This window comes from Neopsephotus bourkii, unplaced genomic scaffold (genome assembly GCF_033783945.1).
Source record: "Neopsephotus bourkii isolate Nb327-2 ecotype Australia unplaced genomic scaffold, CSIRO-AGI_Nbou_v1 NB_1292, whole genome shotgun sequence".
NCBI lineage: Eukaryota > Metazoa > Chordata > Aves > Psittaciformes > Psittacidae > Neopsephotus > Neopsephotus bourkii.
The window spans coordinates 8317439-8332676 of record NW_026901776.1 but is presented as its reverse complement, the minus strand read 5'-3'; positions in this window follow the sequence as shown (position 1 = coordinate 8332676).

Sequence of the window (15238 nt, the reverse complement as noted above, 5' to 3'; positions counted from 1 at the left end):
GTTTCTCAACCTTACATTACATTAAATCAGCTTTAAACATCTATAGGCTATGTTACATCCTGAGCAATCCTAAAAAGTCCAAAGTAGATTCCAAGTTCTTAAATATAATGCTCTAGGGGGCACAGGAGTACTGCAAATGCAGTGTACCTCCCATTTCATACCCGTGGGTACAGCTAGTAGGCATGTTATGACTAAGAAAGCAAGAGCTGAGAAGTATTATCAGATTAGGTCATCCTTAGGTATGACCCTGGAAATCAGTCCTTTTTTTTCCCTCAGCAATTAACGTGTCACAGGTGCTGCCTATAGCAATGCCTAGAGTAAAGGTTGCTGGTTCCTTTCAATTGGAAAAAAAGAGCTTTTGAGTGATTTTAAGTACATAAATATATCATAATTTAAACTGAAATTTGATATGCTGTGTACCTGCCTGAAATTTGGAGTTTGTGAATTAAACTAAAATAGCTGATAGATCCATTCTTAGAAATAACAGAGAGGAAAAAATGTGCTCTGTTAAACATTTCTTCCAAGTGTGACATCAAAAAACAATAACACTTATAGGCTCCGAAGGAAAGACTTACCTTTTGATAGACGAATTACACCATGGCAGGCAGTGGGGGATTTTTTTTCTTGACCCAGTAAACATTCAGCTCAGTTTTAAGTTTCTAACTAATATTTTCACTTGCTCAGTAGAAATTTGGGTGTTTGTTACTGTGGCTGTTGAATTCTGTGGGGATTAAGTCCCTCTGCCAGTGATCCATGCCCACTGTGCCATGTTCCCAAGGGGCTCCTACCTATCCTACCAGCCATCTTCTCATGACTTTTGGAAGGCTCTTAGTTTTCTCCAGAGCACTTTGTCTCCATAGTGGAAAACCAGAAACATAATGACTGGAATGAAGGGGTTGGAGTGAGAAGGCTGTGGTGGAAATAATTTTTTATTTTTTTTAAAGTAATATTAACACCCTCATCCTATTAAGATCCTCAGTATTATTTACTTATTTTAGGTGATGTGTGGTTAGGCCAATACATTTGCTTTGTATCCAGTGTATTGTCTTTAAACATGGAATTACATCAGAAACATCTCCTGCTGTTCAGCCAAGGTGCTTGGATAGACCAGGATGAGGAATTCCGTATGTCTAGAAAAGTACCACGTGACCAGTAGCATGCAGCTTGAGGCATTTTGGTTTCAAGTTTCTCAACACTTTTAGCAACTTTTTCTTGTTTAATAGATATGTGCTTGATCAATAACATGATTGCATGCTGCTCTCATTCAGTACTGTGACTTCCATGTTTACAAAAGCAGTAGGACTTCATGAAATAGCTGATCCAAAGCAACTAACAGATGAATGTGTATGTATTTCTCACACTGTCAGTTACTGAAGTGGAATTTGTTTCTTTCAGAAAGAATTTTTAGAAATAATTTGTTTCTTTTAGGAACAAACGAGAGATTTTCTCTTGTAATCCTTGAAGAACAGAGATGGACTGACAAATGTATGTTGTTCTGCACTATGAATGCTAATGGGTAGTGACATTGCCTTTGCTAAGGGATAGGATGAAATTCTGCCATGCAGTCGAAGCTGGTGATAAGGAGCTCTTCTGTAGCAATAACAGTATATTCATGTTTGTTTTTAAAAAAAAGCAAACAAAAAATCAAGAAAGCAACAAAAGCTCTTTACTGTCTATTACCAGCCAAATTGAATAGTTATATTTCGCAGGGTGTCTATGCTTTATTCAGAAACAGAGTTTGAAGAGCGTGTTCCTGTAATTCTAGACCTAGATGCAGTAGCATCACTAAACTCAAAACAAAATCTGTCACAAAAGGTGTTTTTTTCCAAATCTACCCTGATTGTTCTGAAGTTGAAGATGTCTAAACAGACTTGAGCATTTTTAGAAGACATTTGTTTTCTAGGTCTCTCCAGCCATCCTTGTTGTAAATGATGTGCTGAACAAGGATGGAGCATTGCTGCAATGTTGAGTGTACAGTGGCTCTTAGTTTTTGTTGATTTTTCTGCATCTGGTAAGTTTGACCTAATCAGGAGTTCTAATAGCATTTAAAAAAATCTTCAAGAAGTGTGGTTTTTTGCACAGTTGATGCAAATGAGTACAAGTGAAGAAGAGTATGACATCAGAACTTTATGCAGAGCTCTTCATGACATCTTTTCTAGGACATGAAGTGCAATGGTAGATGCACAGAAAGTTTTCAAGTCAGCGAATGTATGTTTTATAATGTGGTATAAAGAGTACCTAGCTTTCTTGGATGTTTTATTTATTTCCCCTATTGTAAGTTTGACTACTTTCAGCATTGTCTTGTATAAGTCACCTCTGAGTATGCTTTTCACTCAAAATGCACATCAGAGAGAATGTTATTCTGCCAATTTTGCATTTCTGTTTTTGTTTGGAGTTTGTTTTGTTTGGTTTTGTTTGTTTGTTTTTTAATTTTGATATACATGTTACCAACACTGATGTCACAGTGGTTCTTGGTTCAGTAAGTCAGTTTCTTCTGAGTGAGGCAGCATAAGCTGGTAGTATCTAAGTATCAACCTGAAGCAACACATTCCACCATTCCCCTTGCCAACTTGACGTAGTCCATTTGCATTGACTTTGCAACAGTGGAAACAATGGCGTCAAGTAACAGACCCAGAAAAGAGAAAAACCCCAAGCCTGTTTCCTTCCTTTCCCTAGAAAAAAATGAACTTTTTTTTTTTAACAGTTTCTGTCAAAATACTAAAAAATAATTTACCACTCCCTTTTAAACAATAGCACTTTAAGCTTGTGCTTGCACTGTAAAATGAGGCATGTATCACAAATGCCTTATCTGGTAGAACTGGCAAGCAGGGTCTCCACTAATTCCAACATACAGTGTCTGTCAGTCAGACTTGGTTATCCAGCAACCTGAAATCTGCTGCATTGCATGCAAACATTTTGCGTTCATGTCTCTTAATGGTATGAGGACACTACCATACTCTTTTATCTTACTTCTGCTTTTAATTATTGCTTAAGACGGTTACTCATCCTCCTATTCTAATAAAATAAAAATGAATGGGTAGAATTATAATAGAATGATATGCTGTGTCCAGAATTCCGTGTAGCCTGTGTTGCAGTATAAAACCATAGCATAATATGAAGGCAATATGGAGGCTCCTTTTTTTAAGAAAGAAGGAGGAGACTAGCCATGACTGGGAGGAAGATCAGGCATCTTGGAAGAATTCATATGTAGTCCACTCCCCTCCCTTGCCTCTTCCTCTTTCTGAAATGAGAAAGAATACTTTGTAGTTCAGTTGAGACTGAATGCTATTTCAGTTTTTCTTTTCACTTTGGTAGTGAGCCGGCTGATCTTTAAAGATTTACCTTTGTCTCCAGCCTCCTAAGCTAATTGTGGTACAGTAATGAACAAAAGTAACAATAAAATGCTATGTTGGAAACCTATATTAGGATATAAAGGATTCTAAGGATGATGAGCTATCTAAACAGAGATGTTGGTACACATTGTTCTCTCTAACTAAAGTGATCTACAGCTTAATGTAAACTATCATGAATTAGTGGGAAAATACCAGACGTGTTTGCTAGACAGAATGTTAAATCCACAGAGACCCCTCCAAGTCGAGTTATTGTGCATGTGGTTAAATCATGTTGGTAGAGCAGATTTCCCACAATGCTTTGCATCACACCATAACTGTTCTGGGTGTTTACTACGTTTATGCTATCTTGACCAAGCGGCATCAGTTTTTTGTGATACTGACAACAGACTGGCCAATCTGTGTTTTCATGTTCCTGGTGGTGTCTGATCCTGCATTACAGAACTGCTACAACAGGGCTATTTTGCACTGGGCAGTTGCTTGAGTCCACACAATCTCTTTAGGGACGACTGTGACAAATTGGTGTGCAACCACTATTAGGTGGCTGAGGAGCATCATTTCGGAGATTAATTGAATTTACAGAAGAGCTGAGGACTGAAACATGGCAGTGTGCTTGTCATTTTCCCCTGCTGTCAAGAGCTGGGAAAGGCTTCTCCTTCTTCTAGGGTACCACTGCTTTCCAGGAAGTACTGTGCTAAGTAACAAGGAGACTGCCAACACTGAAACTCAGTGGAAAGTGGAGAAAGGCAAAGACAAGAATACTTCTCAAAGCCAACATGTCTTTTTTGTGCTAATCCAAGATGTAAAGATGCATGGTTATGAGCTTGCAGGCTCCTTGGAAGAATCTTTAGTGTTTCCTATTGTATTTTTTATTAAGTAAGATTTGCTATAAACAAGCATGAGCAATACTGTGTCATTAGGTGGAGTTTTATTTTCTTCTAGGTGTTCTGTGAATACAGTCACTTAGGATTTTTATCAATTTCAGTGCTTTTAGATTCTTAGTCACAAAGTATAGGCCATCCCGTTTCCCCTAGTGTTTTCAAACAAGTCCTGGAGGCTGTATGTTCCAACTCCTGTGTTCTGCAGCTATGTGCGAGATACTTTGTAGCCAAAGTATATTTGAATCATGGGAACAGAATATGAATTGTGGGCAAGGTGCACTTTGCACAAGGTCTGTGAGAAATGAGAGAACCAAAGGCAAAAAATACAGCTTCACTTTGGCATGAAGATAGAGTTGTAAAGCAGCTTTTTCATTCAGCCTTGCTTATACAACAGTACTTCTCTTGCCCATGAGAAGAGTAGGAAAACAACCAAAATTAATTGTTTTTTTCTGATAGCACATAGACTTCTGGGAGAAGCAGTCATCTTCCATAAACACGTTGACCTTCACCCATGTGCAGTAAGCTGGTACAAAGCCTGTGCAACATTTAATTCCTGTTTGAGCTAAGGGATTTGTGTCAACTTGAACAATTCTCACTGGAGTGAGTCGCTACTCATGCATGTAGAACATTCTGATCTCCCCCTTACACTTTTATCTTGAACATACTATATCCATATGTTCTGTTGTAAGCAGGCAAGCTTTTGGGTTTTGGACAAGAGGAATGGTACAGTTAGCATGCTGTGTTTGAAGTCAGACCAGATGATCTAATGACTCTGCCTGGCTTTAAATTTTATCAGCCTGTTGAAATAATTTTACTTTAAATCAATGGGACTACTCATATGCTTAAATTTAAGCACCTGTATAAACATTTGCACGAGTCAGGATGTTATTCAGCACATAGTTATAAGATGGATTTTTTGGACATTATTAAATAAATTATTTTTTTAGCACGGACATTTCTGTTTTAAGTGTTGAGCAGCTGCTTCTCTTTGTAGAACTATTTCGATGCTGTCCAATATTGAACTTTGATTTTGTAATGTGTTTTAGCTGGGTTTCTTTTTATGTTCTCTCTCCCCCAGTTCTACTTTTTTGAGTGAGACTATGTAATCTGTACATGTGTTCTTAAAAAAAATCTTGCTTTGACTGCCCCAGACGCACTGATACTTCTAAGTCTTTGCTCTTTTTTTCCTGTAACATTAGCAGGCTTGACTGTGACTTGGAGCACAAAGCTTCCTTGTAAGAGTGTCTGGTATGGTGGAAAAGGGGTTTAGGGAGAAATTAAGATACTTAGGAGCAATCGCATGAGGAATAATAAATCCTACTAAACCTGAGCTAGCTTTGCATGAAAGCATGGCATGGTTTGTCTGTCACTCAAAGTGCATTATTTTTTAAGTCATGTGATTTTTCTTTAAGTCAGTCAGCTTTCCTGGAACCAGAAACCCATGCTGGCCACACAGTAGTGACAGTTGACTGAAGCATTTGACAACCCTGGACTTCTTTGTACCTCCTGGCAAAATAACGGCAGTGTAGAAAATATGTGAACCTCCACTTCCTTCTGGTGTATCAAATTCTCCTATTTTATTTTTAGCTTCGTGTCTTAATAATTGCAACCCTGTTAGTACTTGTGAACACTCAGAAGTGTTTATATACAAAGAATCTCCTGCAGAGTAGTTAGACCCTAGCAGGTAGTAAGATTTTATAAGGTGAAGGGGTGTAAATGTCATTCTGAGACCTTCTGGAAAAACTGTATCTTCAGGATAAAACTGTCAGTTTGCAATCTTTGAACTCATGAACTTGTGAGCTCTCCCAGTTTTGAAGCAGATCTTTTTATGAGTATGTTTTTTTCCCCGATAAAACTGCTACTTCTGTGATTATGTGACTATGTAAGGCAGTTTCCATTTTTTTAAACCAGGATTAGCAACTCTTGCACTTACAGAAACAAGCTTGAAAACACTGACCGTAAGTTCTCAAAGATAGAAAACCTAACTAATTTGTAAGCCGTGTTTTTTTTAAGGCAGGGCTTCTTATTTGGAGATAGCATATAATGTCTTGAGCACCACTAGCCATACTGCTGACACATTTTCCTAGATTCCGAGTTGTGTTGAGCCTGCCTTAGGTGCTAAGTGATTTGTGATTGAAGAAAGTAAGGTTGCTTCAGGCTACTGCTGTGTTCCCCATACAGCATACCATAAGAAACAGAAAACAAATGAATAGCCAATGAAGTAGGTTTTCCTTATCTTCAGGACAAACAACTCCCTTCTCAGTGGTGTGAGCAACTCTCCTAGCTTCTGAGGGTTTGCATCTGTGCCTCTCATTAGAATTTGTTCTGTTCATTCTTCATTAAGGATATGAATTTATTAAGAGTACTAGTTAGGCAATTTCTAAGTACCATCTATTTCATCTTTTCCACAGATAAATGGGAAAGTGGATCAGTATGTGATTTTAACACCTCTGCCTGTATAAGTACATTGTAACTGGCTGATTTGCAAATGATCTCCTTATAGCTAAGCAATAGTTTCTGTTTTTCTACATTCATGCAGTGGTACTGAGCTTAAAAATAATATTGTGGAGAGTGCTACAGACTTGAATAAATCTGAATGATCCGGTGTTTGCCTTTCAGTTGTATTGCAGTTGCTGTGGAACTGACATCCCATGGAAATGACTGCATTTGTCTAAGAGCAGAAATTGCAATGCTTCTTTGGGTGAGTGTTTATCTGCAGATTTGCCTCTATTCCTTCCCTCCATCATATGAGTTTTAGAAAAGCTTATCCAGTATAATGGTGGTTGCACAGTTTAATCTTACATTTTATTTATTTTTTTTCCAGGGTGGGGTGGGATGGGGTTTTTTTGGTGTTCTTTTTTTTTTGGCTTTGTTTCTAGTCAGTGTTTGTGCAGGGGAATTGGTTACTGAAATTGAAAGCAAGGAATATTACCCGAACATGAGCATGCTATCCTAGTTACTCAAATTGCAGTCTAAAAAGCTTTTGTTATCTTGCAAATATCTGTACAGTCATCTGTTTTTACTCCTATTACAGGTGTTTTATTGTTCACTAGACCAGTCTTACAATCACTTGGAAGTGAGAATTATTCTAAATAATTGACTACTTTGAAATCAGACAAAGAAAAGCTTGATTCTTTCTAGGAGCATTGACTAACATCTCCTTCTTTGGGATTGCTGCTTGACACCTCCCTGGATCACTTTTTCAGCTGGCTGCTGTTGTTTACAATTGTCCTATCACAGCTTTTCACCTACATGGGTGACATCCTGCCTTCCTATCTTCACAATAACAGACTCTAAACATAATAGCATCCTACGGGGATACAGTAGAATAACAACACATCACACTTCCTTTTAACTCACCAGCAACTTTTTACATAAGCCACTAATCCTAAACAATATCTGACTAACAATGAATAATCTGAATGGCGTATGCATAGAGGTAACATGTTAACACAAGTGAGACTAATACAAATGTTATTCTCATAGATCAAAGAAGGTGAAAATTGCATGATGAAATCCTGAATCTAGTATTCTACAGCTTCTGTCCTCCTGCCTTCAAATCACAACAGCATTTCCTTTGTTAGGAGAGAAAAAGACATGTTGGAAATCAAAGAAATCAAACATAATCTTAAACAACTTCTTTTTTTTTTCCCTCTTAAAATTCAGTCTTGTTGTTGCTAATTCATTGAATTAATATAGTCTGTGCACTGGTATACCTTAAAATGGAGCTTTTTACATATGCAGTCATGATAGTATAACTCTGTCTATGGTATCTGAAAATAAGTAGATTAAAAATTTCCACTCACATTCTACTGCCATTTTGAATGAAATCTCAGAATGCCAGCTACATACTATCACAATGCAAGATCACAATGAATAATATGTATCAACATTTATAGATAGTATATTTTCTTGGATATGCAAACAAACACACAAATTACCTGCCATAATAAAATCTCAAACTAGGATTTTTCAGGTGCTTCAATTTTGGCTAAGTTCCTGCCTTCAAATGTAGGTCATGAGTGTAAGACTAAATTCTCACAAAACTTCCATTATAAATTATATTTTGATATGTTTATGTATTCTAAATTAGCACATCTTGTATAAGTGTATGTTATATATACTTCTCCCTCCCTTTCTCTAAATCTATGCATTTAACCTAATGCACAGTTGCTTTCATTATTTTCCTTTGGAGCATATAGTTACCATGAACATTTCTCTAGGACTTAATTGCAGATAATAAGATGAACACAACACAGGTGAGGAAAACACTAAAGTTATCTTATGGATATATGGCAAAGGCTCCTTTTTGCTTAAGAAAAGTTCTGAAGAATCTGTAACTAAAATCAGATTTCTTTATCTAAAAATCATACATCCTGGAAACCTTTATCTAAAAATCAGATACAGTTAATTCTCCAAAGCTCATTCTGTTTTCATTTACCAGTCTGGCCACATCTGAAAAGACATGGAGAATACAGCAAGCAAAAATGCTGGAAGGAGACACTTACCTTAATTTGAGAGGTATTTAACTTTCAGCACACTCCTTTTTATAGAGTTCTTCTCACACTGCTGAGATGCTGAGATGACTTGCTGCCTGGCAGTGTCCTATCCATGACTCTCACACTCAGCAGCCCTGGCAGGGCCCTGGAGAGAGAAATAGGATTGTGCTCTGCTCACTCCCAGCAGTTTCACTGAGGCTGGGGCTCTTTTGAGCTCAATTAGTTCTAGATTGTTTGGCTAAATGGCAGCCACACTTCCTTCTATTCTTTCCCAACTTAGTTTTCCTGCCTCCAGTGGTGCTTTTTCCTTTCTTTGGACTATAAATAGGCCTACACAACACAGTCTATAGCAGTAAGGAAGGCAGGAAATGCATTTAAACAAAGGAAAGATCTTAGCTGGTTTTAACCTCCCCCAGCAATATAAGTAAAAGAATTTGATAAAGATTGCTCTGCAGACACAGTTCTCCTGCATGAGGGAAACACTTGTAGAGAAGCATGCTAGGATGTCATCTTTTGTACTTTACCAAAAAATGAGGAGACACAGTAGCACTGTGCCTTTTGACCTTATCCTTTAGTAAATTATCACTTCCCTCAAGTATTTAATTTCGATTAAAGCTTTGAAATTGTTTGAGACTGGAGAGTTGGAGCAAAGATGTTCTTTGGAAGAGAGGACAAAGATGGCCAACATGCTGTAGGTAAAATACGTGTTTTGGGTGCCGATCTTGCATGCTTAAGCATGATGTTTAAAGTCAGTGCACCATCATTTCATCTTAGTACTTTCTTCCTCAGTGAAACTTAGCCTGCAGCCACAGGCCGGAGGCTAAGGTTGGAATTATTTAAGCAAACTAAGTGCCTTTACATGCAGGAAAACCAAATGTTGTGCAGGTTTTCAGTGGGGTACAGCTATAGCTCTTGAATAGCAACTCTGTTAAAATCCTCAAATATGTTTATGAATTAATTTGAGATAAATGGGCTTTGGGTCAGTTCTTTGATCAGAAACTTTCCAATTTTAATTATTTTCAGCTTAGTGTTTATAAAAACATACCAAGCTTCCAAGGCCCTGTCAAGCTAAAAGAAAAAAAAGAACTATTTTCACATTATATTCAATTAAGATGATAGCAGAATACTGTACTTACCTAGCTTTTATCTCTTCTTCCTACTTTCTTTGCTGTGGTACATGCCTTTCCTTCAATTTACACAAATGAGGCAAATTGTTGTAAGAAAGCTTTTTCTTGGGTCTTTACATTGGTCGTTTCATGTTAGAATAGCAGTGTGCTTGTTGAAGACAGTTAATACATGATTTGGGATTGGTGATTATTTTAGCGGGAAGGTAGAGACTTTAAAGATAAATGTTGCTATGTGGACAAGTAATTTTTCTTATGTTTAAGTTCTGTATAGAAATCCTGCTGAAAGTGGTGAGAGTTAAGGCCCTGTGGCATTTAAGGAATTTGGAGAATGCTAAACCTTTTGTTTCAGCCACATTATGTAGGCAGCGATCATGACTGTTAGCTAGTATGTGGTTTATGTATGAATTTTCAAATCTGTGTTAGGTTTACGTAGACTAGATAATGCTACAGCAGTTTATGTAAAAATCAAGAGCATTTTCAGGGAAGTGCCTGCCTTGTTGAGAACTTTGCAATGGTCCCATTTCTCATGACAAGGATGTAATTATTTATGAAAAACAAATAAACATACAAGTGGCGAGTGAATAGATGTTGTTGAATTCTTGAAAATTAATAATACCCAAATTTTCCTTGAAAGTACTTTTAAATAAAGTTAAATCAAGATTGAATACTCCAAGCAAAACTCCTCTCAAAATGAATAATTTAATTTATAGAAGGACCTGAAAGTTACAATATTTACAAATTTTTTTGTGTGTGTGTGTTAATATTGGTAATTAGTAGACAGGTTTAAATTCTTAGGAAGAGGTTGATCTTTGCAGACACCATACCACAAATCTAACAAAGGTCCTTTGTAGTGAACAGAGGATCAAATACTGACTTAGCTGAAGCATATTTTAGCCGAGCAATTTTGTCATGAAGATGACTGAAGACAAGCTTCAGTCTTTCTGGCTCTTTCGGACCTTAGGCTAAGGCTGAAAAACTGGCAATGATAAAAGTTGATTGAATTCATTATTAAGGGCAACTGTGGAATAGGCTTAACAAACTCTGTTTCTGCAAAGTTGATCTACACAGTATAACAGTGCTGCAATGCAAAGCTGCTTAGCAGTATTTCACTTGTGCATATCTTTATTTAAATGTAGTTTAGTTTAAATCTTCCATCTGCTCGATGAGTTGCTAGTGGTTACAGACGTGAATTTGCATCACACATTCTCTGTGTGTTGTGGTGCAGTTAGCACCAAGCACTGCCAGAGCCCTGGAGAGGCTTAGCCTTGAATAGCTGTTTGTCGTGTGTCAATCAGCATGGTGCCAGTAGAGTCCAGTTGCAGGAGTCTGCTCACACTGATTTTGCTGGTAGCTGTTCTTTCAGACATGCACGTATTTTCTCAGTGTCATTCAAAGCATCTCCAAACATTAAAAATTGAATGCAAGGTTAAAGCAGGATTTCTCTCCTGTCATTCTGACTTTGTGCACTGGAAGAATTTCTCACCCAGTGTGCAAATTGTTTCACTCCCACTTTACTCTTGCAGTCTTGAGGAGAGAATCTGTTTTGAGAGAGGTATTTAGACTTTCCACTTAAGAGTTTCCTTTGGGGTTCGATCAGATAGCTGGTGGAGCCAGAAGAGAGCTAGGAGCAGACTGAGGAAGAGTTGCTGAGAGCAGATGCTGTAAGTTAGTTTTTTCTGTGTCAAAGCAGAAGAGATGTATTTTCTCTTACAGTACCATTTTTGCTTTTATTTCTTATCCATCAGCCTCTAGGACAAATAATGGCAGCATGAACAGATGCAGAGTAACACTGTGTCCAGAATTTGTGGGGATGTTTTTGGTCCCCCAGAATTCAAAGCATCTTGTCTTCATTGTCCATTTACACTCTGTACCCTGAAAACACATGCATGTGTACATGTGCTAAGGATGGAAGTAAACTCTTTTCAGCAAGTTTCTGTATGCAAGGTCTGCTTGTTCAAGTACAGAGAAACATGAATTCTTCACCACAGAAAACTTAGACTGGGGTCTCCCATGGCAGCATGACAAAAACACTGCTTTTTACTAGGCACCTCAAAGGAGCTTTGCACAAATAATTTTGATTTTTACCAATGAGCTTCAAAACATGAACCTAGATGCTTTGATATGGTTTCCCCCCTGATGCTGATTACTGAGTTAGTTCTAGGTCTGCATCTGGCTTTTCACAGTTAGAATGGTAAAAACGGTATCCAAATTCCCATGACATTTGAATGTAGAATCTTTTCAGAATAGCATCCAAAATAAAAAGCTGAACTACCCGAGCCTTCTCCTCTGTTTTTATTCTGCACCTCCCTTGTGCTGCTGAGTAACAACATTGTGTTATGCTACTCTTTCCACTGACATCAGTGGGAATGGGTTTGACATCAAGTCAGCATGACCAGGGCAGCATGCTCTAGTTTGTCTTGCCTATAATTCATTAAATAGTTTGAATTCTTTATATGGTTATTCCTGTCCCTCTTGTCTCTTCAGTTGTCTCCTTCGTGTCTTCATGTTTCATTGCCTCGTGGAATATGTTGCAAGAAATTACATAACTTTCCCTGGTAAAGCTATACTGAGGAAGAAACAACAAACCACTTTTTATCTTGTATAGCTCTTGTTTAGTCTACCTGACTTAAAACCATGGAAAACCATTGTGTCAGTAGTATTGAGTAAATTAAAAGGACACAAACTTTCCTTTTGATTTCCCATCCTGTTAAACACAGATGGTCTTTTTGGACTGCAGTACAGTCTGTGGGCCAGATCCCTAGCTTCTACAAATTGTTGTTGCTTTATCAACTGCAGTGGAGTGACGCTGAATTAAGATGTCTAGGGAATTTGGCCAATTGGTTTTAATGGATTTGTGCAGTTTATAGCAGCTGAGGAGCTCTGCGTTTAAAGGCCTTTCTAATTGTAGCTTATATTTATTGTATAGAAAAATGTATATTTTCCTCCCCCCTGCCACTGAAGCAAATCATCAAAACATAGAAATAAACCAACAGATCTCCTGCTTAAAGCCTATAGGGCAAGCTAAAGAACAGTTCATTGTGATCTTAAAAAAAGAAGTCAGGGAAAACCGCAGGTCAGACTCAAGCTGTGAGTCAATGTACATGTAGAAGTCTGGTTGTCTGCCCTGCGTATTTGTGGCCTGATGAGGTTAACACAGTTGTGGTCTGTAATCCCTCATGCCATAAACTATCTGTGTGTGTTTTAGATTTGTTGTGCGGTAATGAAGGGAGACCACAAATAGAAGTCTAATTTGTTTTTTGCCTTCTTTCTTACCAAAACACAATGTCTATTTTTTTTCTCTGTACCTTAAACGAAGAACATGCATGGCAGTGTAATAGTGAAGATTAAAGCTTCATTTACAATCCTTAGAGCTCTTAAGTCTCAAATCTTTTGTACTTCCTCATCTCTTCCCTGTGATTGATTTCTGTACAAACAACCAGGAGCTTAAATTTTGTAGGGAGGTGATGACAGCAGGAAACATTATCCCCATGGTATTGATGAGGAAACAGACTAACTTGCCAAAGGTCTCACAGGAAGTAATACTTTTATCTTGAAAGCTTATTCTGTTGGTTATTTCTGCTTTTCATCTTTTTCCTGCTTGTAATTTACTTGTCTACTCTTCCCTTTTCAGTCACATCTTTGTATTCAAGGTTCTCTGCATTCTACTTCTGTCCTGTGTGTAATTTAGTCTAGCAGAGCCGATCATTGCTTCCAGCCAGCTCATGATTACATCCTATGTTATGTTCCCACTTGTAAAATATTCGTGCAAGCACCCTTGGTTTTTCTCCTCCACTTGTGGCAAGGTGCTACAAACAACTGCAACATTACCTCACTGGCCTTCTGCAAACCTCTCCTTTGTCACACCATTGTCACAAAATGTCAATGCTGTTGCTGCAGGTGGTATTTTGTTCCAGGAAGGTAAAGGGGGCAACCGAAAATTTCAGCAGGTTCCTGAACTGTCAGAAATTATCTCCCAAAAGTTCATCTTCTGGTGCTGCCCATCTTTGTAAGTAAGTGACTTCTTTGCTGTGCTGGCTGTTCAAGATGCCATGTCAGAAGTCCCCATTCCTGACTGCATCCCTTGTTTGTATGGGATAGGCAGCTGCTGTCACTATTACTAGCATTATCTTATCATTTCCTTGTATACTTTTTCCATCTGTAACCATCTTATTTTCTCTTGTTATACCTCTGTTGAGAGAAAGCCTTTTTTAAAGCGCTTGGCACAAAAGAGTGCCCATTTTTTACTGATTTGCACTGTGACTCAGAGGTATTAATAATGGCTAGAAGACCTCAGGCATGATAGTCTTGCACTAATAGTCCTGCACTTCAGCCTTTACATGTTTGATCTTTCCTCTTACATTTATTGTACTCTTACATTTATTTTAATGTGTCTTTTAGAACTGAATTTTCCAAGAAAAAAAGGCGAGAAAACATATAGCAGGGAGAAATTGTTTCCTCCTTTGTGTATAATGTGCTATTAAAAGAGCAACGTGTTTTACAGGTAATGCATCTCTAGCAAAAAGACTTCCCTTACAGGACTGTTAATTTTTTCATGGTTGCTAGAAGATGGGTGCACACCATTTTACTTATCCTTTGTAGCCCGGTGTAGATAAGGAAAGGAAATATTTTAAAGTGGCTAAAATCCATCTGCTTTTTGTTAGACTGATGGAATTAAGTTCTCATTTATGCTAGTTTCCCCTCACTATAATTCATTGACCAAGATGCGTTGCTTTCGCTGTATATTAGTGTGAATTAGTTCTCCTGTAGCTTCCATTGCCACTGTTCCAAGGGGCTTCCATTTGCTGGCCAAACATTTCTGAATTTCAAGGTGTTGCTTTCCTGTACTGGCAACAGGGAAGATATGTTAAGTTGTGCTAAACACACAGTTTATGTCAGTTCATGGAATACACTGTAGTGCCAGCCATTTTGCTGCCACTGGCAGTCTGTACTAAATGGCTTTTTGGGATACAGCTCCACAGTTCTCTGTTGGATTCTGGGGCATACTGACAAACATAGGCTCTTCTGCTGAGGTGGTGAATTGAACACCATAGATCATATTAAAACATGGGCCCTTTTCCAGGCACATGCGCTGCGAGGGGAGGGAACTGATTTGGCCAAAAAGTGACATCTCTTCAGTGCCAGATCTCTGTTGCTTGCACCTGTCTCAAGAGCAGCTGACTTCCACAGTCTCCTCTTCTAAAAGGAAGAGGAAGAGTTGCTCATTCATGGTTCCTGTCAGGTGCTGTGATAGCATGTCACCTCCTGGCTGACAGTCATAGGGACTTTGAGAGGCCCCGGGAGACAGGAATAGCAGTGTGCACAGTGAGACCCACTAATTACTAGGTTTCTCCATTGACTTCAGAGGGACAAGGATCACACAG